This window comes from Salvelinus fontinalis, unplaced genomic scaffold (genome assembly GCF_029448725.1).
Source record: "Salvelinus fontinalis isolate EN_2023a unplaced genomic scaffold, ASM2944872v1 scaffold_0004, whole genome shotgun sequence".
NCBI classification, from domain to species: Eukaryota; Metazoa; Chordata; class Actinopteri; order Salmoniformes; family Salmonidae; genus Salvelinus; species Salvelinus fontinalis.
The window spans coordinates 1233675-1247364 of record NW_026600213.1 but is presented as its reverse complement, the minus strand read 5'-3'; the positions used below and the strand labels follow the sequence as shown (position 1 = coordinate 1247364).

The following is a 13690-nucleotide window of genomic DNA, read 5'->3' as shown; positions in this document are numbered from 1 at the left end:
AACAGAGATCCAACATGTTGGTTGTGGTAAACACAGTGACAACTAAACAGAGATCCAGCATGTTGGTTGTGGTTAACACAGTGACAACTAAACAGAGATCCAACATGTTGGTTCTGGTTAACACAGTGACAACTAAACAGAGATCCAACATGTTGGTTCTGGTTAACACAGTGACAACTAAACAGAGATCCAACATGTTGGTTGTGGTAAACACAGTGACAACTAAACAGAGATCCAGCATGTTGGTTGTGGTTAACACAGTGACAACTAAACAGAGATCCAGCATGTTGGTTGTGGTTAACACAGTGACAACTAAACAGAGATCCAACATGTTGGTTGTGGTTAACACAGTGACAACTAAACAGAGATCCAACATGTTGGTTGTGGTTAACACAGTGACAACTAAACAGAGATCCAACATGTTGGTTGTGGTTAACACAGTGACAACTAAACAGAGATCCAACATGTTGGTTGTGGTTAACACAGTGACAACTAAACAGAGATCCAACATGTTGGTTGTGGTTAACACAGTGACAACTAAACAGAGATCCAACATGTTGGTTGTGGTTAACACAGTGACAACTAAACAGAGATCCAGCATGTTGGTTGTGGTTAACACAGTGACAACTAAACAGGGATCCAGCATGTTGGTTGTGGTTAACACAGTGACAACTAAACAGAGATCCAACATGTTGGTTGTGGTTAACACAGTGACAACTAAACAGAGATCCAGCATGTTGGTTGTGGTTAACACAGTGACAACTAAACAGAGATCCAACATGTTGGTTGTGGTTAACACAGTGACAACTAAACAGAGATCCAGCATGTTGGTTGTGGTTAACACAGTGACAACTAAACAGAGATCCAGCATGTTGGTTGTGGTTAACACAGTGACAACTAAACAGAGATCCAGCATGTTGGTTGTGGTTAACACAGTGACAACTAAACAGAGATCCAACATGTTGGTTGTGGTTAACACAGTGACAACTAAACAGAGATCCAGCATGTTGGTTGTGGTTAACACAGTGACAACTAAACAGAGATCCAGCATGTTGGTTGTGGTTAACACAGTGACAACTAAACAGAGATCCAGCATGTTGGTTGTGGTTAACACAGTGACAACTAAACAGAGATCCAGCATGTTGGTTGTGGTTAACACAGTGACAACTAAACAGAGATCCAGCATGTTGGTTGTGGTTAACACAGTGACAACTAAACAGAGATCCAGCATGTTGGTTGTGGTTAACACAGTGACAACTAAACAGAGATCCAACATGTTGGTTGTGGTTAACACAGTGACAACTAAACAGAGATCCAACATGTTGGTTGTGGTTAACACAGTGACAACTAAACAGAGATCCAGCATGTTGGTTGTGGTTAACACAGTGACAACTAAACAGAGATCCAGCATGTTGGTTGTGGTTAACACAGTGACAACTAAACAGAGATCCAACATGTTGGTTGTGGTTAACACAGTGACAACTAAACAGAGATCCAACATGTTGGTTGTGGTTAACACAGTGACAACTAAACAGAGATCCAACATGTTGGTTGTGGTGAACACAGTGACAACTAAACAGAGATCCAGCATGTTGGTTGTGGTTAACACAGTGACAACTAAACAGAGATCCAACATGTTGGTTGTGGTTAACACAGTGACAACTAAACAGAGATCCAACATGTTGGTTGTGGTTAACACAGTGACAACTAAACAGAGATCCAGCATGTTGGTTGTGGTTAACACAGTGACAACTAAACAGAGATCCAACATGTTGGTTGTGGTTAACACAGTGACAACTAAACAGAGATCCAACATGTTGGTTGTGGTTAACACAGTGACAACTAAACAGAGATCCAGCATGTTGGTTGTGGTTAACACAGTGACAACTAAACAGAGATCCAACATGTTGGTTGTGGTTAACACAGTGACAACTAAACAGAGATCCAGCATGTTGGTTAACACAGTGACAACTAAACAGAGATCCAGCATGTTGGTTGTGGTTAACACAGTGACAACTAAACAGAGATCCAACATGTTGGTTGTGGTTAACACAGTGACAACTAAACAGAGATCCAACATGTTGGTTGTGGTTAACACAGTGACAACTAAACAGAGATCCAACATGTTGGTTGTGGTGAACACAGTGACAACTAAACAGAGATCCAGCATGTTGGTTGTGGTTAACACAGTGACAACTAAACAGAGATCCAACATGTTGGTTGTGGTTAACACAGTGACAACTAAACAGAGATCCAACATGTTGGTTGTGGTGAACACAGTGACAACTAAACAGAGATCCAGCATGTTGGTTGTGGTTAACACAGTGACAACTAAACAGAGATCCAACATGTTGGTTGTGGTTAACACAGTGACAACTAAACAGAGATCCAGCATGTTGGTTGTGGTTAACACAGTGACAACTAAACAGAGATCCAACATGTTGGTTGTGGTTAACACAGTGACAACTAAACAGAGATCCAACATGTTGGTTAACACAGTGACAACTAAACAGAGATCCAACATGTTGGTTGTGGTTAACACAGTGACAACTAAACAGAGATCCAACATGTTGGTTGTGGTGAACACAGTGACAACTAAACAGAGATCCAGCATGTTGGTTGTGGTTAACACAGTGACAACTAAACAGAGATCCAACATGTTGGTTGTGGTTAACACAGTGACAACTAAACAGAGATCCAGCATGTTGGTTGTGGTTAACACAGTGACAACTAAACAGAGATCCAACATGTTGGTTGTGGTTAACACAGTGACAACTAAACAGAGATCCAACATGTTGGTTGTGGTTAACACAGTGACAACTAAACAGAGATCCAGCATGTTGGTTGTGGTTAACACAGTGACAACTAAACAGAGATCCAGCATGTTGGTTGTGGTTAACACAGTGACAACTAAACAGAGATCCAACATGTTGGTTGTGGTTAACACAGTGACAACTAAACAGAGATCCAACATGTTGTTTGTGGTTAACACAGTGACAACTAAACAGAGATCCAACATGTTGGTTGTGGTTAACACAGTGACAACTAATAATTCATTGTCAATTGTTCTCATTTATTCATTATCTCTTTGAGAAATAAAACATCTACTAACAGACATAGAAACAGTCAGGTGATTTAATGCATCACATGAACATGTAGTTGTGACATTTCATCTCCATGGTAACTGTCAATAATAATAATAAGTCACTGTTTGTTAAGGTAGTTATAGACAGTACAGCAACACAAGGCCATGTCTCACACTTATTTGTATTCATTAAAAGTAGGATATTTATTGTCTTTCAAGCTGTTATTTTCTAAACGTGTCTGAGAATGTAGACAGAAGGGCTAAAACGGACATGATTGATCTGAGGGGGAAATCATTGATCCATTCAGAAAGGTTATTTGCATCAAGTAAGAGATGTTATATTATGTAAAGTAGACTAGGTTATAATGTATAGTAGTGGGTTGTTAGTGATATGTAGATGTTATATTATGTAAAGTAGACTAGGTTATAATGTATAGTAGTGGGTTGTTAGTGATATGTAGATGTTATATTATGTAAAGTAGACTAGGTTATAATGTATAATAGTGGGTTGTTAGTGACATGTAGATGCTACATTATGTAAAGTAGGCTAGGTTATAATGTATAATAGCAGTTTGTTAGTGATATGCAGATCAAGGTCTATACCTCGGCTATAACCTACATATCATAGATGACCAGTCTAAACCTGTTCAGATCAGTTCACATAATGTTATAGTCCTACCAGTAGCAGGACAGAGAATGTACTGTATATAACCTACATATCATAGATGACCAGCCTAAACCTGTTCAGGTCAGTTCACATAATGTTATAGTCCTACCAGTAGCAGGACAGAGAATGTACTGTATATAACCTACATATCATAGATGACCAGTCTAAACCTGTTCAGATCAGTTCACATAATGTTATAGTCCTACCAGTAGCAGGACAGAGAATGTACTGTATATAACCTACATATCATAGACAACCAGCCTAAACCTGTTCAGATCAGTACACATAATGTTATAGTCCTACCAGTAGCAGGACAGAGAATCTACACTATATATACAAAAGTATGTGGACACCCCTTCAAATTAGTGGATTCGGTTATTTCAGCCACACCCGTTGCTGACAGGTGTATAAAATCGAGCAGACCGCCATGCAATCTCCATAGACAAACATTGGCAGTAGAATGACCCGTACTGAAGAGCTCAGTGACTTTCAACGTGGCACCGTCATAGGATGCCACCTTTCCAACAAGTCAGTTCGTCAAATTCCTGCCCTGCTAGAGCTGCCCCGGTCAAATGTGACTGCTGTTATTGTGAAGTGGAAACATCTAGGAGCAAAAACGGATCAACCGTGAAGTGGTAGGCTACACAAGTTCACAGAACGGGCCCGCCAAGTGCGGAAGCGCATAAAAATGGTCTGTCCTCGGTTGTAACACTCACTACCGAGTTCCAAACTGCAACGTCAACAAAATAACTGTTCGTCGGGAGCTTCATGAAATTAGTTTCCACGGCCGAGCAGCCGCACACAAGATAACCATGTGCAATGCCAAGCATCTGCTTGAGTGGTGTAAAGCTCGCTGCCATTGGGCTTCGGAGCAGTGGAAACGTCTTCGTTGGAGTTATGAATCACACTTCACCATCTGGCAGTCCAACGGACGAATCTGCGTTTGGCGGATGCCAGGAAAACTCTACCTGCCCGAATGCATAGTGCCAACTGTAAAGTTTGGTGGAGGAGGAATAATGGTCTGGGGCTGTTTTTCATGGTTCGGGTCCCCAAGTTCCAGTGAAGAGAAATCTTAACTCTACAGTATAAAATTACATTCTAGACGATTCTGTGCTTCCAACTTGGTGGCAACAGTTTGGGGAATGACATTTTCTGTTTCAGCATGACAATGTCCCTGTGCACAAAGTGAGGTCAATACAGAAATGGCTTCTCGAGATCGGTGTGGATGAACTTGACTGGCCTGCACAGAGCCCTGACCTCAACCAATCGAACACCTTTGGGATGAATTGGAACGCCGACTGCGAGCCAGGCCTAATCGCCCAACATCAGTGTCCGACGTCCCTAATGCTCTTGTGGCTGAATGGAAGCAAGTCCCTCCAGCAAGGTTCCAACATCTAGTGGAAAGCCTTCCCAGAAGAGTGGAGGCTGTTATAGCAGCAAGGGGGGACCAACTCCATATTAATGCCTATGATTTTGGAATGAGATGTTCGACAAGCAGGTGTCTACATACTTTTGGTCATGTTGTATATATAGCCTAATCTAAATAAAATAAAATAATAGTGTAATTTAAATCAAGTCAAATGTTAATTGAGTCATTTTCTATTACGGTATCTTTACTTTTACTCAAGTATGACAATTCAGTATTTTTTCCACCACTGTTCTAACGTTCCATATGAGACACAGTTTCAACAGACATTCTGGAACTGCGTCGGCTACAAAGTTACTTTACATTTCATAACAGGAAATAAAGTAACGGTCACTGGGGGAATTCGTTGTGCATTGCCCGGCTCCCCGGGTGAGCAGAGTTTGCACATTTTAGACCATTCCTTTGGTCCGTAAAATAAATGTCCACTCCCCTGTAGCACCGGGCCATGCAAAACGAACTTCCCACTGTCGCAGCGCACTGAGACACAGAGTTCTAAACCCAGACGCGTTTCTTCAAGACATCTCTCTTACATTATTTTTGATAAACATATAATTTACTCGAAACCAAGTTTAGCTGTGTTTTTTTCCTCCAAAATGTGAGTTACTGTAGGCCTTTAATAATTGTAAGCAGGCCTACAAACCCAAAAGTTTTTAATTTGAGAATGTTCATTTGTATGCCTCAAATATCAAACTGTCTTAAAATATGTGATGATTAGTTGAATCAGGTGTGTAAGTGCTGGTAAGAACAAAAGGATTTAGAAACCCTGAGATTAACATAAAACTAAATAATTGAAAAGATCCTCCACCATCTTTACCAGACGTTTTACTGATAACATGTCGGCCTACTGATTAGTTTACACTTTTAAAACTGCTATCTGTCAGCAACTCGGCTCAAGTAGCAGTTCTACTAACTAGTAATATCTCATTCCAGGTATTCATTCTCTTACTCTGTCCATTAGAATAACTTATTGTTCAGAAATACTTACTTTATTTGTCAGTTCTCTCCATGTAGTGTTTTCTACTCTGTCGTCTCAAAATGGATCCTTTCCAAAAGAACAACTTTACTTTCTGTTTCAGCTCAGCCGTCAGTCACCCCATCATGATAATAAAGTGTTGTATTGGTATCTTCCACTAGATGGCAGTAAACACCTGCTGTAACTAGACTTTACAATTATATGTTCGGTTTCATACAGGCAGTGTCCCAGAGTTGGAGTGCTGATCTAGGATCAGGTCCCCTTCTCCATGTATTCTGATTCATTATGATCTAGGATCAGGTCCCCCCTCTCCATGTAATCTGATTCATTATGATCTAGGATCAGGTCCCCCAGTCCATGTAATCTGATTCATTATGATCTAGGATCAGGTCCCCCTGTCCATGTAATCTGATTCATTATGATCTAGGATCAGGTCCCTCCTCTCCATGTAATCTGATTCATTATGATCTAGGATCAGGTCCCTCCTCTCCATGTAATCTGATTCATTATGATCTAGGATCAGGTCCCCCTTCCATGTAATCTGATTCTGTATGATCTAGGATCAGGTCCCCCAGTCCATGTAATCTGATTCATTATGATCTAAAAGGATAAACTGATCCTAGATCACCTCTCCTACTCTTTATGAATACTGTCACAGGTGACTCTTCAAGATGAGGATCATGATTTGTAAAACAAGCTTTATTCTTTAATAATCAATTAATAACTTTCGGCAATGTCTTCAGTAACCGAGTATTCCAGGCACTCTCTTTTTATGAACCAGTTGCTATTAAATAAAGAACATACTGCTTTATAGATCCCAACCTGACAAACAATTATTTGGGCCTTACTTTGAGCACTTGCACTGGGCCTCCATTGAGTCGCCATGTGTCAAGCAGTACAGAGAAACACTCTCTAGATGACAGCAGAGGCTCTTGGATGTACCCTGTCTAACCACTGGGCCTCCATTGAGTCTCCATGTGTCAAGCAGTACAGAGGAACACCCTCTAGATGACAGCAGAGGCTCTTGGATCTACCCTGTCTAACCCCCAGTTTAGTGACCTTGTTCAATCAAAATGTACATACTAGTTCACAACCGATTTGAGGTCTTGACCAGCAATGTCCCATTGGGCTCAACCAAGCCGAGAGTGAGGTTCTAGAAAGAGGACTGACTTTCATTCCAGCTCCTAAACAGATCATTTTGAATATGAAACAGATTTTCCTCATATACTATTTCCAAACCCCTCACATTGGGAACCTCAGTTGGAGTCAGTGTCAGAAACTATACAGACTCTTATATGTAGGGATGTGGCTTCTTTTTCACAATTCAGAAGCATTTATTATTTTAATCAAGCTCTAGAAACATTGAACATCAATCAGAATATAGTGATTAAACCAGCAGATAAGGGTCTCAGATTGTTGTAATGGATAAAGTGAATATCTTCTTGAAGCCAATAGACAATAGGATCATGTTAAATACTATGTTCCATTGTCCCACTCAACACAACCAGAAAACACAAAGATGGATCCAGGAGATAAACTGTATGAGGATAAGTACATTACAGATAAACAGATGGTCTGTCTTTTAGGGCCAGATTCTCCAAGGCCTCGGCAGTTTTACTTACTGCCTAAAATACATATCTCCTGAGACGTGGGCAGTTCCCTGCGGCTGACCAATAGGAAGTGATTGTGTCTCAGAGGCGTGGGCGGTTCCCTGCAGCTGACCAATAGGAAGTGATTGTGTCTCAGAGACGTGGGCGATTCCCTGCAGCTGACCAATAGTAAGTGATTGTGTCTCAGAGAAAGCTTGTTGCTGGAAAGCTTGATGAGCTCCAGCAGGCAGAAGGACAATGTGGTTCATTCAGAAGGGCTTTTATTGAGGGCAGAAACTATGAAGTGGATGATGACTATTATGACGATATTGATGGAGTAACAGATTATTGAGGCTGAGGGTGATGACTACAACAACGATGGTGATATTGATGGAGGAATAGATTAATGAGGCTGAGGGTGATGACTACAACAACGATGGTGATATTGATGGAGGAATAGATTAATGAGGCTGAGGGTGATGACTACAACAACGATGGTGATATTGATGGAGGAATAGATTAATGAGGCTGAGGGTGTTGACTACAACAACGATGGTGTTATTGATGGAGGAATAGATGAATGAGGCTGAGGGTGATGACTACAACAACGATGGTGATATTGATGGAGGAATAGATTAATGAGGCTGAGGGTGATGACTACAACAACGATGGTGATATTGATGGAGGAATAGATTAATGAGGCTGAGGGTGATGACTACAACAACGATGGTGTTATTGATGGAGGAATAGATGAATGAGGCTGAGGGTGATGACTACAACAACGATGGTGTTATTGATGGAGGAATAGATTAATGAGGCTGAGGGTGATGACTACAACAACGATGGTGTTATTGATGGAGGAATAGATGAATGAGGCTGAGGGTGATGACTACAACAACGATGGTGATATTGATGGAGGAATAGATGAATGAGGCTGAGGGTGATGACTACAACAACGATGGTGATATTGATGGAGGAATAGATGAATGAGGCTGAGGGTGATGACTACAACAACGATGGTGATATTGATGGAGGAATAGATGAATGAGGCTGAGGGTGATGACTACAACAACGATGGTGATATTGATGGAGGAATAGATTAATGAGGCTGAGGGTGATGACTACAACAACGATGGTGATATTGATGGAGGAATAGATTAATGAGGCTGAGGGTGATGACTACAACAACGATGGTGATATTGATGGAGGAATAGATGAATGAGGCTGAGGGTGATGACTACAACAACGATGGTGATATTGATGGAGGAATAGATGAATGAGGCTGAGGGTGATGACTACAACAACGATGGTGATATTGATGGAGGAATAGATGAATGAGGCTGAGGGTGATGACTACAACAACGATGGTGATATTGATGGAGTAACAGATTAATGAGGCTGAGAGTGATGACTACAACAACGATGGTGATATTGATGGAGTAACAGATTAATGAGGCTGAGAGTGATGACTACAACAACGATGGTGATATTGATGGAGGAATAGATTAATGAGGCTGAGGGTGATGACTACAACAACGATGGTGATATTGATGGAGGAATAGATTAATGAGGCTGAGGGTGATGACTACAACAACGATGGTGATATTGATGGAGGAATAGATGAATGAGGCTGAGGGTGATGACTACAACAACGATGGTGATGTTGATGGAGGAATAGATGAATGAGGCTGAGGGTGATGACTACAACAACGATGGTGATGTTGATGGAGGAATAGATGAATGAGGCTGAGGGTGATGACTACAACAACGATGGTGATATTGATGAGGAATAGATGAATGAGGCTGAGGGTGATGACTACAACAACGATGGTGATATTGATGGAGGAATAGATTAATGAGGCTGAGGGTGATGACGACAACAACGATGGTGATATTGATGGAGGAATAGATGAATGAGGCTGAGGGTGATGACTACAACAACGATGGTGATATTGATGGAGTAACAGATTAATGAGGCTGAGGGTGAGGACTAGAACAACGGTGGTGATATTGATGGAGTAACAGAGTAATGAGGCTGAGGGCGATGACTACAACAACGATGGTGATGTTGATGGAGGAATAGATGAATGAGGCTGAGGGTGATGACTAGAACAACGGTGGTGATATTGATGGAGGAATAGATGAATGAGGCTGAGGGTGATGACTACAACAACGATGGTGATATTGATGGAGTAACAGATTAATGAGGCTGAGGGTGATGACTAGAACAACGGTGGTGATATTGATGGAGTAACAGAGTAATGAGGCTGAGGGCGATGACTACAACAACGATGGTGATATTGATGGAGGAATAGATTAATGAGGCTGAGGGTGATGACTACAACAACGGTGGTGATATTGATGGAGGAATAGATGAATGAGGCTGAGGGTGATGACTACAACAACGATGGTGATATTGATGGAGGAATAGAGTAATGAGGCTGAGGGTGATGACTACAACAACGATGGTGATATTGATGGAGGAATAGATTAATGAGGCTGAGGGTGATGACTACAACAACGATGGTGATATTGATGGAGGAATAGATGAATGAGGCTGAGGGTGATGACTACAACAACGGTGGTGATATTGATGGAGGAATAGATGAATGAGGCTGAGGGTGATGACTACAACAACGATGGTGATATTGATGAGGAATAGATGAATGAGGCTGAGGGTGATCTCTACAACAACGATGGTGATATTGATGGAGGAATAGATTAATGAGGCTGAGGGTGATGACTACAACAACGATGGTGTTATTGATGGAGGAATAGATGAATGAGGCTGAGGGTGATGACTACAACAACGATGGTGATATTGATGGAGGAATAGATTAATGAGGCTGAGGGTGATGACTACAACAACGATGGTGATATTGATGGAGGAATAGATTAATGAGGCTGAGGGTGATGACTACAACAACGATGGTGTTATTGATGGAGGAAGAGATTAATGAGTCTGAGGGTGATGACTACAACAACGATGGTGATATTGATGAGGAATATATGAATGAGGCTGAGGGTGATGACTACAACAACGATGGTGATATTGATGGAGGAAGAGATTAATGAGTCTGAGGGTGATGACTACAACAACGATGGTGATATTGATGAGGAATAGATGAATGAGGCTGAGGGTGATGACTACAACAACGATGGTGATATTGATGAGGAATAGATGAATGAGGCTGAGGGTGATGACTACAACAACGATGGTGATATTGATGGAGGAATAGATGAATGAGGCTGAGGGTGATGACTACAACAACGATGGTGATATTGATGGAGGAATAGATGAATGAGGCTGAGGGTGATGACTACAACAACGATGGTGATATTGATGGAGGAATAGATTAATGAGGCTGAGGGTGATGACTACAACAACGATGGTGATATTGATGGAGGAATAGATTAATGAGGCTGAGGGTGATGACTACAACAACGATGGTGATATTGATGGAGGAATAGATGAATGAGGCTGAGGGTGATGACTACAATAACGATGGTGATATTGATGGAGGAATAGATGAATGAGGCTGAGGGTGATGACTACAACAACGATGGTGATATTGATGGAGGAATAGATTAATGAGGCTGAGGGTGATGACTATAACAACGATGGTGATATTGATGGAGGAATAGATTAATGAGGCTGAGGGTGATGACTACAATAACGATGGTGATATTGATGGAGGAATAGATGAATGAGGCTGAGGGTGATGACTACAACAACGATGGTGATATTGATGGAGGAATAGATGAATGAGGCTGAGGGTGATGACTACAACAACGATGGTGATATTGATGAGGAATAGATGAATGAGGCTGAGGGTGATGACTACAACAACGATGGTGATATTGATGGAGGAATAGATGAATGAGGCTGAGGGTGATGACTACAACAACGATGGTGATATTGATGGAGGAATAGATGAATGAGGCTGAGGGTGATGACTACAACAACGATGGTGATATTGATGGAGGAATAGATTAATGAGGCTGAGGATGATGACTACAACAACGATGGTGATATTGATGGAGGAATAGATTATTGAGGCTTTGGGTGATGACTACCATATTGTAGTTTTCTTCCTAACTCTGACCCTAGCTCAGTTGATCTGCTTTGTCAATGGTGCAACATTCAGCCCCTCCAAAATGCCTTAATCCATCTGACTCCCCCCTTACAGTTCCTCAACACTGGACGTGATGCAACGTGAAACAGGGAGTTGTAGTTCTGACTCCCCCCTTACAGTTCCTCAACACTGGACGTGATGCAACGTGAAACAGGGAGTTGTAGTTCTGACTCCCCCCTTACAGTTCCTCAACACTGGACGTGATGCAACGTGAAACAGGGAGTTGTAGTTCTGACTCCCCCCTTACAGTTCCTCAACACTGGACGTGATGCAACGTGAAACAGGGAGTTGTAGTTCTGACTCTCCCCTTACAGTTCCTCAACACTGGACGTGATGCAACGTGAAACAGGGAGTTGTAGTTCTGACTCCACCCTCACGCAGATCCACGGACGTCGGAATCACTATTTCAATGTGTCTACAGACTCAATAGTATTTTCATTTCAAAATGCAGTATTCTCATCCATGTTGATGATTCTTTCTCATTAAGAGACATTCACTAAGAGGATATAAGTTGTTCAGACCAATGTGCTGCTCTAACATTTTAACACTGAGCCATGTGACTCTACAGTAGCCTACATCTATAGTCTACTGTAAAATCAGATGCTGCTCTAACATATTAACACTGAGCCATGTGACTATACAGTAGCCTACATCTATAGTCTACTGTAAAATCATATGCTGCTTTAGGCTAAATACTATAGTTTTCTGTGTGTTTCAATAGGACAAATGGAAAGAGTTCCTACTGTATTCTAAATGGTGGTGTCGTGTATCTACAATGTTACCCTCCCTAAATGCACAAGTTACATTTTAACTTCATTCCTGAGGAGAGAATGCAGGAGACTATTAAAGCAGTTAGAGGACCATATTGTGGTGCTGAAACATTAAGCGGCAACTGCAGCACAATGAATAGGAGGTGAACAACACCTGGTGCTGAAAATATAGATAACTTGTTATGCAACAGATGGAGAAAACCTACACCAGTAGAGTAATTCATTTCAACAATAATCTTCATTTTAATGTGATTTTTAAAATAACAAGAGGGCTTAATTGGAGTCTATTTCTTCAGAGTGAAGGCCCATATAAATAACTTAACTGTCTGAGCTAGGCTATGTGGCTTAACAGCATATTCCACAAGAAAGCAAAATGGCCGAATTGAAGAGGGATTTTTTTTTCTCGGCCTATTTACTATTGTCCAGAAATGTAGCGTCCTACATAAAACAATAATATGAGCTAGGCTATGTGGGGGTGAAGGCATGTACAGTACATAGCGTCCTACATTAAACAATAATGGAAAGAATAAAAGGAGATGTCTGTATCTGAATGTCTGGATCCAGATAGCCTGATCCAGATAGCCTGATCCAGATAGCCTGATATCCTGATAACCTGATATCCTGATATCCTGATAACCTGATATCCTGATAACCTGATATCCTGATAACCTGATATCCTGATAACCTGACCCTTTAACGACAGAACAATTGTGGCCTTATCCAGCGAGGGTACCATTTTCTTAGCAAGGGAGGAGAATTATCCACCAGGACGGACTGTGAGAATATCACATTAAAACGAAATGATATCGTTGGGCTGCTGTAGTCTTCAGATGTGGAGGAGAAGTTGTCTGGTTCCTCTGCCTGTCGTTCTTCAGATGTGGAGGAGAAGTTGTCTGGTCCCTCTGCCTGTAGTCTTCAGATGTGGAGGAGAAGTTGTCTGGTCCCTCTGCCTGTCGTTCTTCAGTGTGCTGAACAGCAGTAGCCTTCCAGAGTCCATATTGAACAAGTCAAGCTTCCTAGTAAAGGCCTCAAGTCAATAACTGT

General features: G+C 41.4%; 1 protein-coding gene across 1 annotated transcript in view; it reads right to left on the bottom strand.

The window, feature by feature from the left end:
• Positions 1-6246, bottom strand: part of LOC129841936 (NACHT, LRR and PYD domains-containing protein 12-like) — a 286696-nt gene extending 280450 nt beyond the window's left edge. The window contains 1 exon segment of the mRNA XM_055910307.1: positions 6164-6246. The gene's annotated coding sequence lies outside the window, so the exon portion shown is untranslated.
• Between the last annotated feature and the right edge of the window lie 7444 nt (positions 6247-13690).